The 12853-nt window shown below is 44.6% G+C and overlaps 1 protein-coding gene across 2 annotated transcripts in view; it reads left to right on the top strand.

Annotated features, from left to right (window-relative positions):
* RBM20 (RNA binding motif protein 20) overlaps positions 1-12853 on the top strand; it is a 189713-nt gene that overhangs the window by 24836 nt on the left and 152024 nt on the right. The gene's annotated exons all lie outside the window — the stretch shown is intronic.

Raw genomic sequence — 12853 nt, 5'->3', positions numbered from 1 at the left:
CTGGTAAAAATATGGTTTATTCTCATAAATACTTTAAGGCATACTTCCCTTTCTCCAGGTTTTATTTGTAACAGCCCTACTGTAACAACCTAAAGGGACAGCTTTGAAAGAAAAAATAATTACCAACAATCTCTTTGTCAGACTCAATTATCTGCCTATTTTGTCTTCATTCCTTTTCTGTTCGGTCATGTGCATATATTTTGAAATATGACACACAACTTTATGTTCTGTTTTTTCTACTTAACAATATATTGTAAAAATATTTCTCTGGAGCCGTATCTTCATAATTTAATTTTCCATGACTGCTTGAAATTCCACTGAGCTGATCTACCAAAATTTCTCTAATCACCAACTGATGGACAATTATGGTTTCAGTTTTTGAGTCCTATCAATACTACAGTAATGGATATCGTCATGCATGTAGCTTTGGAATATTTCCCAGGAATGGGGTTACAAAAGGTATGAATATTTTTATTGTTCTTGATATATTTGCCACATTGCAGAGTCAGCAGTAACTTATGCGGTTATGAGTTTGGATATGAAACTTATGAGAGTTTTGTGAGAGGATATGAGAACCACTCTGCCTGGGTTTGAATCCCAGCTTTGCCACTTACCAGCTGTGTGACCTGGGCAAGTTAACCTCCCTGTGCCTCAGTTTCCTCCTCTGTAAAGTGGGGATAACCACAGTACCTACTCCATGGGGCTGTTATTAGGAATGAGTTAGTTAATATTTGTACAGTGCCTAGCACAGTGCCGATGCAAGTGTTAGGCACTGTGTGTCTGTTAAGCAAACACATCTCACTATTTCAAGATTTTTAAAAAAATCAATTTAATAGAAATATACTTTGTTTTCTTCTTAATATTTTTACATGTTTATTAACAGTATTTCAAAGAAACACTCCTTTTAAACCTTTTTGGAAAAAGTAAATTTAAAAATGTGAATTTACAGGGGGCTGGCCCCGTGGCCGAGTGGTTAAGTTCCTGCGCTCTGCTGCAGGCGGCCCAGTGTTTCGTTGGTTTGAATCCTGGGCGCGGACATGGCACTGCTCATCAAACCACGCTGAGGCAGTGTCCCGCATGCCACAACTAGAAGGACCCACAACAAAGAATGTACAACTATGCACCGGGGGGCTTTGGGGAGAAAAAGGAAAAAATTTAAAAATCTTAAAAAAAAAAATGTGAATTTACAGAACAGATCTATTCGCGTGGGATTATTCATATTATTTTGGAATTCTTCCTTATGCTTTTACAACGAGAGCCCCCATCCCTTTAGGGTATGTCTGAGGGTCAATGTCTGCTGGCCACTGACGTGCTGAGGCTGACAGCCCCTCATCTCTGAGGAATTCCAATGCTTAAATCAATCGGGCCTGCCCCCTCACGCTGGAGGGACAAACGTGGGTATTTTAGGGCCTGTATTAGGGGCTTTTCTTCCATTCTTGTTAATGTGGAATCCCGGTTTTGATGTCCGAGAGGGCTTTTACCTGCGAGACTGCAGGGCCCTCCTCCTCGCGGCCCCCATGCGTCTCGGCGCACGTGGAGCAGGTTCTCCGGCGCTGGGCGGCGATGCCCGGGACCCTGCGGGTGGGGGCAGTGGTGAGGCTTCAGCCGGACCCCTGGCAGGCCGGCTGAGGGCGGGAGAGGTGGCAGCACTTGTCGCTTTATGGCTCGATCAGCTTTCCTCTCCTTAATCCCGGTTGTTTCTGCTGAGCTCTCCGAATAATTCAATCCTTGTGTGTGTTTAAAAACTCTAGAAGCCTGGGAAATCTCAGCGAGCCGGGCGAAGGGTAGGCTCCCTGCGAGTCGTGTGTCACCCGCACCGAGACCCTGCATCCCCCTCCGGGGAGACCCCCTCTCCCTGCTGGCTGCCGCCCTCTCTCGGACCCGCCGAGCTTTCGGGTGCCTTCGGCCGACAGCCCCGGGGCCCGCGGCGCCCGGCGATCTGCCGAGCCCGCCCTGTTCCAGCGCCCCAGGCTCGGTCGCAGGGAGCTGCCGTCCCCTGCCTAGGACCTTTCCAGGCCTGGGGGGTCACAGCAGCCCTCGGAGAGATGGTCGTTTCTCAAGGAGTGGGGAAGCGGCTTCTTTCTTTTGGAGCGCCAAGGCCCCCATCATTCTGGGACGCACCCTGGACCTGCACCTTAGCAGTCGTTCAAATAAGGTGAACACGAGCTTCTTACAGGACAGTGGAAAAGCGGAGAAAAACCCTTATGGGTCCACTCTCCAAAATCAGCTGCGGTTTAGGATAGTCCCTTTGCCTTCTTTTTCTTTTTTCTAGTTTTAATTGTGCTATAATGTTCAATTCTGAAGTCTGCTTTTTTTCACTTAACATTATTTTACAAACAGGCATACTGGCTGCATAATATTTTTTTTAAGTATATACAGTCGTTTCCCTGTTGGTTATTTAGTTGGTTGGGGTCTTCTTTTTAAAAAAATAGTTCTGTGGTAAACATCTTTTTGCCTAAAGTTTTCTCCCTATTAGGTTGTAGTCTCATTATTGTAATTATTTGGAGCAAAATGCGGGGACATTTTTGTCTCTCTCTCTGTCTTTCCCTCTTCTCTCTCTCTCTATGTGAGATATATATACACATATGTGTATATATATATATATATATATATATATATATATTTTTTTTTTTTTTAATAACTTTCCAAAAAGTTTGTAGTGATTTTCGCTCCCGCTAGCTATGCTTGAGTGTGTGGTCTACACCAGCCTCACCAGCACTGGATATTCTGAGAATCCTTGTCAGATACTGAGGCTAAGACCATAGGAGAGGAGAGTTAGGAGGTGCTGACTTGAGAGTCTGCATTCTGTAACCGTCTTATTTCCAATGCCCTGCATGTTGAGGATGTTGGCCTCTATGGAACCTGGAGGAATGAGGTTTAGTTGTGTTTCAGGGGTCGAGGTGGTTCTGGAGGTTGTCTTGGATCAGTGCGATTAAAGTAGAGTGCCGTTGTCATGGCTTGCTAACCCACGGGCTCGAGTCACATATAAAGGAAATACCATTTTCTGCCTGTGACACACCTTTGTGGGTTTGGCTTCCATTTTAAGCAGCATGGTTCACAAGGGAGAGGCTTTCCCTTGCCAGTTTGAGGACCCATCTTCCTGGGGCAGAGACCAGACCTGAGATCATTTTGAGCAACCCTGCCCTCATATTGCAATTGCTTGTCAAGGTTGTTCCCTGGGGGGGGTCTCTCTCCAAGGGTGCACTTCAGTCCCTTTGTGTGTCAGGTGGATGGGAAGAACTGAGGAAGCCACTTACAGCCATTAGTCTGCAAATGTGTTGGAAGGGCTGCGTTTTAGTAACAAGTGAACTGTGTAGGATGGTTTGAGTTGTTCATGGTCAGTTCTTAGGTTCTGTAAAATCCATTAGAAAACCTGTGACCGTATCATCAGTTCATGCATTCTGTGCCTGGCTGTCATGTTCGTGAAGCTTTGCTTACAATCGCGAGCTCTTAAATCCAGAGCTGCTGTATATGCCCTACTACTTTAGTGTTAGAGCAGGAGTCCAGTGTTCTGCAGTTTAAACAAGTTCTGAGTATCTCCTTAGAATTACTCCCAGTTCCCAGCCCGTTCCAGATGCTGGGCACACTTGAATTATAGAACCTGTAGCTGCACATTTGTGTCATGACTACCCAAGCTCAATAATGCCCCCCAAGTCTTTGTGGATCACTTAGGAGCTCACTGGATTAATAGGGTTGAAGCCTTTTAATCCAAATAATTTTAATTGCATTAGGAAACCTGCATATTAACAAGCGGGTAGTAAGTGCAGGCATTAAGACTGATACTGCTTAAGTCTTTGAGATCAAATTTAGAGTCTGGCATCGTTGAGGCTGTGGATGAACTGTATTCTTTAGACTCAAGTTTCTTAAGTCCACTCTCTACTCTTGGAGATAATTCTCACATACCGTCCTCAAGGAGCTTGCAACCGAGTCGTGGGGATAAGGCAAAGAAAGGTGAAGTATTTAACAAATGTTTCAGGACAGGACGTAATCCTGTGTTCACGGTGTGTGCCTGATTGAGGACGGTGTTCTAAGTGCCAACGTTGTGGGGTGCAAATGGTCTGGAAGGAGAAGACCAGTGGGCCCTCAGCGTTTGGGGAAGACACAGAGTGGGTAGAATTTGGAGAGGCCTTGAAGGAATGAGCAGGTTTTGGGTAGGTGGAAGGGAAGTTATCGAAGTTATACCCCGAGGGGACTCTGGTGAAATAAGGGAGGAGAGCCTGGTTAGAATAAGATTTTTGTTGAATTGTGATGGGTGAAAGGTTGGATAGAGTGATGGGTCTGGGTCTAGGGGGAGCCCAAAGTCAAGCAGGGAGGCTGATCCTTGAAACCATGACCGCCATCGCCATCCTCGTCAACAGCATGTTCCTAGCAGCTACCCTTTATTGTGTGCATACAGCCTGGTTCTCAGCGCTTTACATATGTTATCTTATTTAATCCTCAAACAACCTTATGAAGCAGATTACAATTATTGTGTGCACTTTCCAGCAGAGGAACTGAGACATAAAGAAGTTAAGTAACTTCCAGCTGGTATGTGGCAGAGTTGGGGTTCAGATGGACTGAATCAGGCAGCCTGTTCGCGGAGTCTGTGTTCTTCACCACAGTGTACTACTACCTCTGAGTAACAGCTGAGACCTCCTGATGCCATTAGCATGGTCCCCTTTGGGTTCTGGAGGAGCCTAGCCTTTCAAATCAGACCTGGGCTTACATTCTGGCTCTACCACTTTTTAGCTATGACCTTGGAAGTTATTTCTCTGAACCTCAATTTTGTCATTTATGAAAGAGGGGTAATAATAATAATGCTAACTTCAGGGTTGTTGGGAGGGTTAAATGAGATAGTTTACACAAACCACCTAGCAGAATGCCCACCAGGGAGTAAGCAGGCAGGCAATGATAGCTGCTATGGGCTTACATTTTTCAAATATCCCTAGGGCTATAAAGAGATCTCTGAGAAGAAGAAAGAATGAGAATAAGACATGACTCAGGTAAAATTTTTTTGGTGTCACTTGTAATAATAATTAGCCAACACAGATACCAGATGTTGTATTCCTTCTTCTGGAGCATTCCAGGAATGGACTATAAATTCCAAATGTGGCTCTTCATTGCTCCAAGAACTGACTGCATTTCTCCTTGTCCTCCAAAACTTGGAGGGTAAAACCAGGACATTGCACTGAAATTCGGCACAGGATCTGGTGCCAACTGTGCATTCCAAGGGCTGAAATCAGGATCTGCTGAAATTATCAGTGTCCTAGTTCTGCTGCTTCCCACTTCCTGATGGTACCCACCCCAGATAATTGCTCTGCATCTCAGAGAGAAAAATAGATATTTGAAAGTAGCATATTTAATTGTCTATAAAGTTAAACAATGCACGGAATATTTATAACCAAGACAGAAATGTTTAAACAAAACAATTTAAAAGAAAAAAAACCAGTGCAAGAAAAACTGTGCTCTAAGGCGAAGTGCTAAATAAAAAAATCACTTCCAGGGGGGCAGGCCCCATGGCCTAGTGGTTAAGTTCGATGTGCTCCACTTCAGCAGCCTAGGTTCAGTTCCCAGGCACGGACATACACCACTCATCAGGGGCCATGCTGTGGTGGCAACCCACATACTAAAAGAGGAAGATTGGCACAAATGTTAGCTCAAGGTGAATCTTCCTCAAGTGAAAAGAGGAAGATTGGCAGTAGATGTTAGTTCAAGGCAAATCTTCCTGAACAACAACAACAAAAAAAATCACTCTCAGACTTTATGGAGAAATAGCACTTGGTGATTCTCACACTAAAGTCTTGCACATTTTCAACAGTTCACATAGTAGTTTTTCTCTGTGTAACATCCTGTGGTTGTAGAGTTTTTCTTAACATTACTTCCTCCAAGAATTTTGAAAGCCACAGTGCATGTGTCCACCAGGAAGAACAATTTCTAATCCTCTTCTGATTTTCAGTCTCCTTGGTGGTGACAAACCTATTTGTTCTGTCTCTGCTTCCTTGGTATGATCTGACTTGGTTTCCTTGGAACCACTAAATGTTCCTTGTTGCTCCTAATCCAATATTGGTTTTGAAATTTGGGGATGTAAGAAGCTATAAGGAAAAATAAAAGTTAAAAAATATGTAATGTGTCTGAAAATGTGAAAATTTTATTAAAATTCCAGAGTCACTGTAGAATTTTTAAGTTTCCAAATAAGGCTAGAATCAGATGGCTACTTGCAGACCTATTTGGGGCTAAGTGGTATTTTGGAAAAACTGGAGTGTTGCCCATGGTTTAATTTTCCTAATTTTCTAATAGGTGAATTTTAAAATAGGGCATCTTAGATAGTTTTTGGTTTTGATGGGCCTATGGTGCTCATCTTCCTGTAATGACTGTCTGTATAAAAGTAATGGTGTCAACCTGGCTGGTAAAATAATGGCTTTCTGAATTGTTTTGCTTGAAGTAAAGGGGGTTTGCATCCTCCAGAGCTTACTGCTTCCCTGTCTAACCCATAGGACACTTCATTCATTCCTATTTCATTCAACTAAGAGAAGTATTTATTGAACTCCTACTACGTGCTAGGTGCTGTCATAGGGGCTCACTGACAAACAGAACAGGTGTGGTCCTCGTGGGTGGAGCCCACGGTCTAGTGCAGAAAACAAACATAAACCGAAAACATGCAGATAATTATGAGAGAGTAAATTGAGGTAAATAATATGATGGAAAAGAAAGGATTTCTTTCAACCTAAGGCGGGGAAATGGAGTATGGGAATACTGAAAAGTTTATTCATTCAAAACAGATTCCTACAAAAACCTAAACAAAGAAAAAAGATTAAAAATGATTATGCAAAATATATGTAGGTGTCAAGGCATTTAAATACATTGTTTCCATTAATTGGCCATGAAAGTATCACTAAATGGAATTCTGTTGCAAGACACATTTGAGCCCGCGGCCATGCTGAGACCATGAAAGAGTCTTCTCGTAATTTGGTTCACTTTACTGAAGCAGCTTCATACTCACTGCGATGTCACTGGAGGTGGACGTCCTGAGTCAGTCACCTAGGAAAAGCTCTGGTTGGGTGACTTCTCCCTCGTCGTTTGTTTCTGGTAAGATGCACTTTGGTTGTGGAAAGCACCTTGAGTGTGCAAGGCCAGAGGGCTCTGGGTCCTACTCTCCATTCTGCTGCCAGCTCCTCTGGTCAGAGCTCGGCTTCTCTGAGACTTGGAGACTTGGAGTATGAAGGGGTTGTGCTTGAAGACCTTAAAGAGTTTTCCAGGTCAAATTTTATTTTAGAAGCAGTGGGTAGCAGGAGAATGTCTGGGGCAGCATCACTTCGTACTTAATCAAGATGTGACATTTCCGTGGTGTGATGCAGTTTTGGAGCACTGGACCAGGAGTCGGAAAGTTCCAGGCGCTGCAGTACCTCTGACTGATGGAATGACTTGGTTTATGCTCCTCCGGTCCCAAGCGCAGATGAGTTTGTGCTCAGCTGCAACCACATTCAGAGACAGGGCGGCTCCATCGGGGGTAAGCCTGCAGGTTCTGGGTTCAAATCCGGAACAGTCCACCAAGTGGCCATGTGGACTTGGGCAGGAAACTTGGCCTTCTTGAGCCTCAGTTTTCACATCTGTGAAATAGATCCTCGGTTTCTCATTTATAAATACTCTTCTCTGCCTCCCAAGGTTGGGACAAGGATGAAGGCCATGTAAGGTGGTTAGTACAGTACCTGGTGCATAGTAAGTGCCCAATAAATGTTCACTGTTACTGTCATTTTTGTGCTATTAGTAATTATCGTGGCTTCTGTTATTGTGGGTCTTCAGGTGGCCACATCATGTCGCCTCCTAAGGCTGGGTGTCTTGCCTGTGGTGCCTGCCTCACAGGGTTGTTCAGAAAGTCAGGTGTCATTATGTGAAAGTGCTTTATGAACCCTCAGATCCTCTCCAGAGCCAAGGGGGCAGGGCTGGGCAGGTGAAAGCAGAAGCCTGGAGGTCTGTCTGTCTGCCGCTCGGCTGTTTTCGAGGGAGGGTTTGGCTGGGGCAGGAAGGCAGGTCTGTCCTCCTGCAGCCCTGACAGACTGAGGCACATGCAGACACACTTCCCATCCAGGCAGACAGGCCCAGCCCACAGATGGCCACAGACTTGTTCACTTGGTGATTGTCATTCACAGCTCCTGCCATCTCATGCCAGAGGCAGTCAGAGGGCATCTCGATCTCAATTTCATCTCTAGACTGACCCTGCCCGCTTTCAACCTCCTCGTCTGAAATTTCTAGAGAACGGCATAGTAGGACAGCACTGTTTTTAAACGACTTTAAAAACAGTGATATGGGGTAGTGAAAAACAGTAAAATCCAGAAACTGTGAGTGAGAGGTGGCGTTGGTGCCGGGCACCTGTTGTCACGCAGGCTGCTCTGGGCGAGAGCAATTTGTTTGTTTGGCAAAACCACTGGAATGTTCTTGGTGGGGCGGAAGCCCGGGAGTGGGTGGTGGGTTTGCTCCTTGGGTGTGTTGCCTCCTTCCGAGCAGATGGGGCTGAAAGAATTTCCAGAGAGAGGAGGGACGGCCGCAGCTGGGGAAGGCCCAAAGAGCTGTTTCCTGTCCAAAGGCCCATTCATAAAACGCCTCCTCTTCCTTCTCCAGGTGGCACCAGCCACTGCGTGGCTTTTCCCCACCTCAGGGGTTCCTTTCTCTCAAAGGAGGGAGGAGGCGTGCTATCAGCTAAAAAGGTGGAAGATGCCTCGGTTCTCCGAGCTCCCTCAGTTTCCCTGCTCCCCCGGCTAAGGATGATGGATGGCCTCGCATGGGCAGCCGTGAGCCAGGATCTGCCAAGGGTGTTTGGCCAGCTCCGGGACTGACACACACGGTTAACCAGCCTAGGCTCCAGTACTCTGTCACACGGTCCCTGTCACAGCGACAGCTCACCTGGAGGGAGGCTGACTCACCTTCCACGGCTCTGCTCGGTCGGACCTTCCCCTCTGCCCCTGCTTAGTCTATTTAGACTGAGGCCGATCAGCAAGGCTGGGGGAGGCAGGTGGTTCCTGAGGGTCAGTTTGCCCAGCTGCCCCTTGCAGGGGAGAGCTGCACCCGCTTTTCCTTCCTGCTCCCCTTGCATGCTCCCCTACCCCCACCTCCCCTCCCCAGCCCACCCTCATTCCTCTCTTCCCCTTTGCTTCCTTCTTCTTTCCACTTCTTTCTTGTAATCTCTCTTTCTCTGACTCTCTCTCTTTTCTAGCATAATTATAGATGTGATCTGTTAAAACTTATGACAAATCTCGGCTCTGTGTGGCATGTTTCCCTGGTAGTTGTTTGGTGGGAGAGAAGCAGGGGTGTCTTGTGTCCCGTTCCTCACTGGCTATGCGGGGATAGCCCTTGAGTAGTAAATGAAGAAGGGACACCTCTGTGGAAGGCATTTCATTCCCTTGTCAAGGCTTGCGAGGAGCTGGTGACAGAACTGGCCCTGCGTCCGGGGAACACACTATCTCCCTCTGCTGTCAGATGGGTCTCTTCTGCCTGGGGTCTACGAACCACCCCTGGCCGGCTCTTCCAGGACCATCTCCCCATGCCCCTCCCTCTTTGGGTTCATTTAGACTTAGAGACAGCATGGGGGAGATTTAGATGTCTAAGTTCATCCATTCATTTAGTACTTTACATTTAAGTACAGGGATACCCAAGCTATATTATATTTTTAAAGGCAGTGTTGGTTGAAGCAAGGAATACTCTCTGCTAATCCCGTCTGCCTTCAGGTCACTGGCACGAAGTGTCGGTGGCATTGGAATTATTTTCACAGTTGCCTTTAAGCTCTATAAAGACAAACTTTGAAAGGTGATGCTGGCCTAGAAATGGCTGCTGCTGCTCCCTCAGCCTCAGACCAGGCAGAGGAGCTCATTTCAATTGTTTAACTTTTTATTTTGAAATAGTTTTAGACTTACAAAAAGTTTGCATATATAACACACAGAGTTCCTGTGTACTTTTCACCCAGCCTCCTTTGGTGTTAGCGTCTTACGTAACCACGATATACTAATCAAAACCCAGAAGGGAATGTTGATGCAACGTATATAATCAAATGACAGATTTTTTTTTGTTTTTAGCAGTTTTCCACTAATGTCTTTTTCTCTTCCAAGATGCAGTCCAGGATCCCACACGGCAATTAGTCGTCATGTCTCCATAGTCCCCTCCAGTCTGTTTCAGTTCCTCAGTCTTTCCTTGTCCTTGGTGACCTCGACACTTTTGAGGAGTACTGGCCAGTTATTTTTTATTTTTTTAAAGATTTAAAAGAATTTTTTTTTTCCTTTTTCTCCCTGAAGTCCCCTGGTACATAGTTGTATATTTTAGTTGTGGGTCCTTCTAGCTGTGGCAGGTGGGACGCTGCCTCAGCGTGGTTTGATGAGCAGTACCATGTCCGCGCCCAGGATTCGAACTGACGAAACACTGGGCCACCTGCAGCGGAGCGCGTGAACTTAACCACTCAGGCATGGGGCCTGCCCCTGGCCAGTTATTTTTTAAAACAAGGATCAGCCAACTTTTTCAGTTTCAGACCAGATGGTAAATATTTTCAGCTTTGCAGCCATGCAGTCTCTGTTGCAACTCTTCACCTTTACTGTTGCAACACAAAAGCAGCCTCAGACAGTATGTAAATGAATGAACACGGCCGTGCTCCCATATAACTTCGTTTATGAAAACAGGCAGAGGGCCAGATTTGGCCCCCGCCTGTAGTTTGCCAACCCGTGTTGTAAAAGGACCCTAGATTTGGTTTGTCTGATATGTTCTCATGATCAGATTGAGGTTATGCATTTTTAAATAAGAGTCCCACAGAAGGGATGTGCCTGTCTCGGTGCATCAGTTAGGTTACTTCACTTACAGTGCGTCACTTGGTTAAGGTGGGGTGAAATGTAGAGTTAACAGCTGCTTCCCCCCTCCCCCCCCCCGTGTAATTAAGAATATCTCAAGGAAAACACTGTAAGATTATGCAAATATCCTGTTTCACCTCAAACTTTCAGCTGCTAATTTTAGCATCCGTAAATGGAGCTTGTCTCCAACACTTACTCCTGTGGTGTTTCAACGTGAATTTCTATTTCACGCATTTCTTCTGTATTTGTTAATTGGAATTCTTCTGTAAGAAAGAGCTGTTCCTTCGCCTCCGTTAATTTATTCATCAATTATTTATATCAGTACAGACTCATAGACGCTCCTTTTATTTTTTGGATTACGACGATTACAGTTTTTGAAGTTGCTGCCAAATGTCACCTTTCTTGGACTTCGTTGGTCTCATTGAATTCTTGACTACCCTCTTGATTTCATAGTTGGCTTTATTCCAATGACAACTTTGTGGGCATCCGGTGACCTCAGACCTAATAGGTCTGTATTTCATTAACTTGTTAATGGCAGAGGGCAGTTTTATTTTTCAGCCCAAAGCACTAGCCAACTTTATGTGCTCAGTCTACCACACAGCCGGTTGGGTTGCAGTGGGAGTGGCAGCCTTAGAGTGACTAGAGCCGGTCAGGAGCTGGTAATTGGTTTTCATTAATCTTCTCGGATGGAGGAGGAGTCGGTAGTATTTTCTGGTACATGCTAGGTCCAGTTTGAATTGAGTATGGTCCAAGTTACTACTTCTTCCTCTTCTCTTGCTCTTTAGGAGCTTTCTTTTTATTCTATTTGTTGGGAAACTTGAAGGGTGAAAAGCCTGGCTTAGGAGCAGAGTTTAAAGGAAATTGAGTTGCGTTGCTTTTGTAGGCACATTTCTAGGTAGAGTAAAATGTCAGTTTAAATGATTTTGCCTCAATTAGAAAGCCAAACAGTCTTCCAAAATGTAAGCCTCTGATCTGCTTTTATTTATTTATATCATTTTTGTTCTGTTTTGTTTTTTCAAAGATTGGCACCTGAGCTAACAACTGTTGCCAATCTTTCTTCTTTTTTTTTTCCTGCTTTTTCTCCCCAAATTCCCCCAGTACATAGTTGCATATTTTAGTTGCGGGTCCTTCTAGTTGTGTGATCTGTTTTTAAACACAAAATGAATATTTTGTCAGCTTTCTAAAAAAGGAGAAGCTTCTATTTCTGACTGTAATTAAAATTATTCCTTTAGTAACCACATGGGAGATCGGTGAAGAGCCAGTGCGTGTGGCTCTTATGTTTCTGTTAGCCCTTTAGATGATTTCAGAAAATGTTTTTCACTTCTGGCTCTGTGGTCATGATGATAGAAAAGGAAGAGAGACCAATCCCAGTGCATCCTGTGACGAGGAGCGGGGTTGTATTCCTCGCTTTGAAAGATTTTTTTTAACTAATTAATTTTTGGGGAAGGGATGAGCAAATTCACTCAGCTTTTAAAGAAATTCATAGAAAATTTTCCCACAGTATCAGTTAAGGAAAAAAAAGAAAGCAAAGAATTGTCATTTTCCCAAGGCATTGCTATAGTCAAAAAAGGAAAAATCTGGGAGCTTCTGATCTTGTCCTGGACAGAATTCACTAAAAGCCAGAACCTCATTAACTGCAGCTTCATTTCCACCTTCTTTAGGGTAGGAATGTTTGTGCTACAGAGTTCTGTGGAAGTTCAGGCTGGTTCCCACTGGTAACTGAGAAATTGCATCCAAAACTCTAGCATGCTATTATTTCTGTATAATCTGTTCATCTTGTCTGGTTGAGGAATTGGATGAAAAGTCGAGATAGTAATACTATTTTAAAGTTTACAAAAATGAATCATGGACTGTGTTATCATGTATTTATTTCACTGTGTGTGAGACAACCTATTAAAGTCACATATTTGAGTCAGATGTTGATCTCCTGACACTTAGGGCCACCAAAACCATCACTGCCAAAAAATAATGTGAAGGAGACAGGTCAAGAGGACCGTGGTGACATATCTGGATGATTATGATAGATCCTAACATCTTGAGAAGTAAATTTA

Source organism: Equus asinus, chromosome 2 (genome assembly GCF_041296235.1).
Source record: "Equus asinus isolate D_3611 breed Donkey chromosome 2, EquAss-T2T_v2, whole genome shotgun sequence".
Taxonomy (NCBI): domain Eukaryota; kingdom Metazoa; phylum Chordata; class Mammalia; order Perissodactyla; family Equidae; genus Equus; species Equus asinus.
Note: the sequence above shows the minus strand (reverse complement) of the source record. Positions and strands in the feature narration are given on the sequence as shown.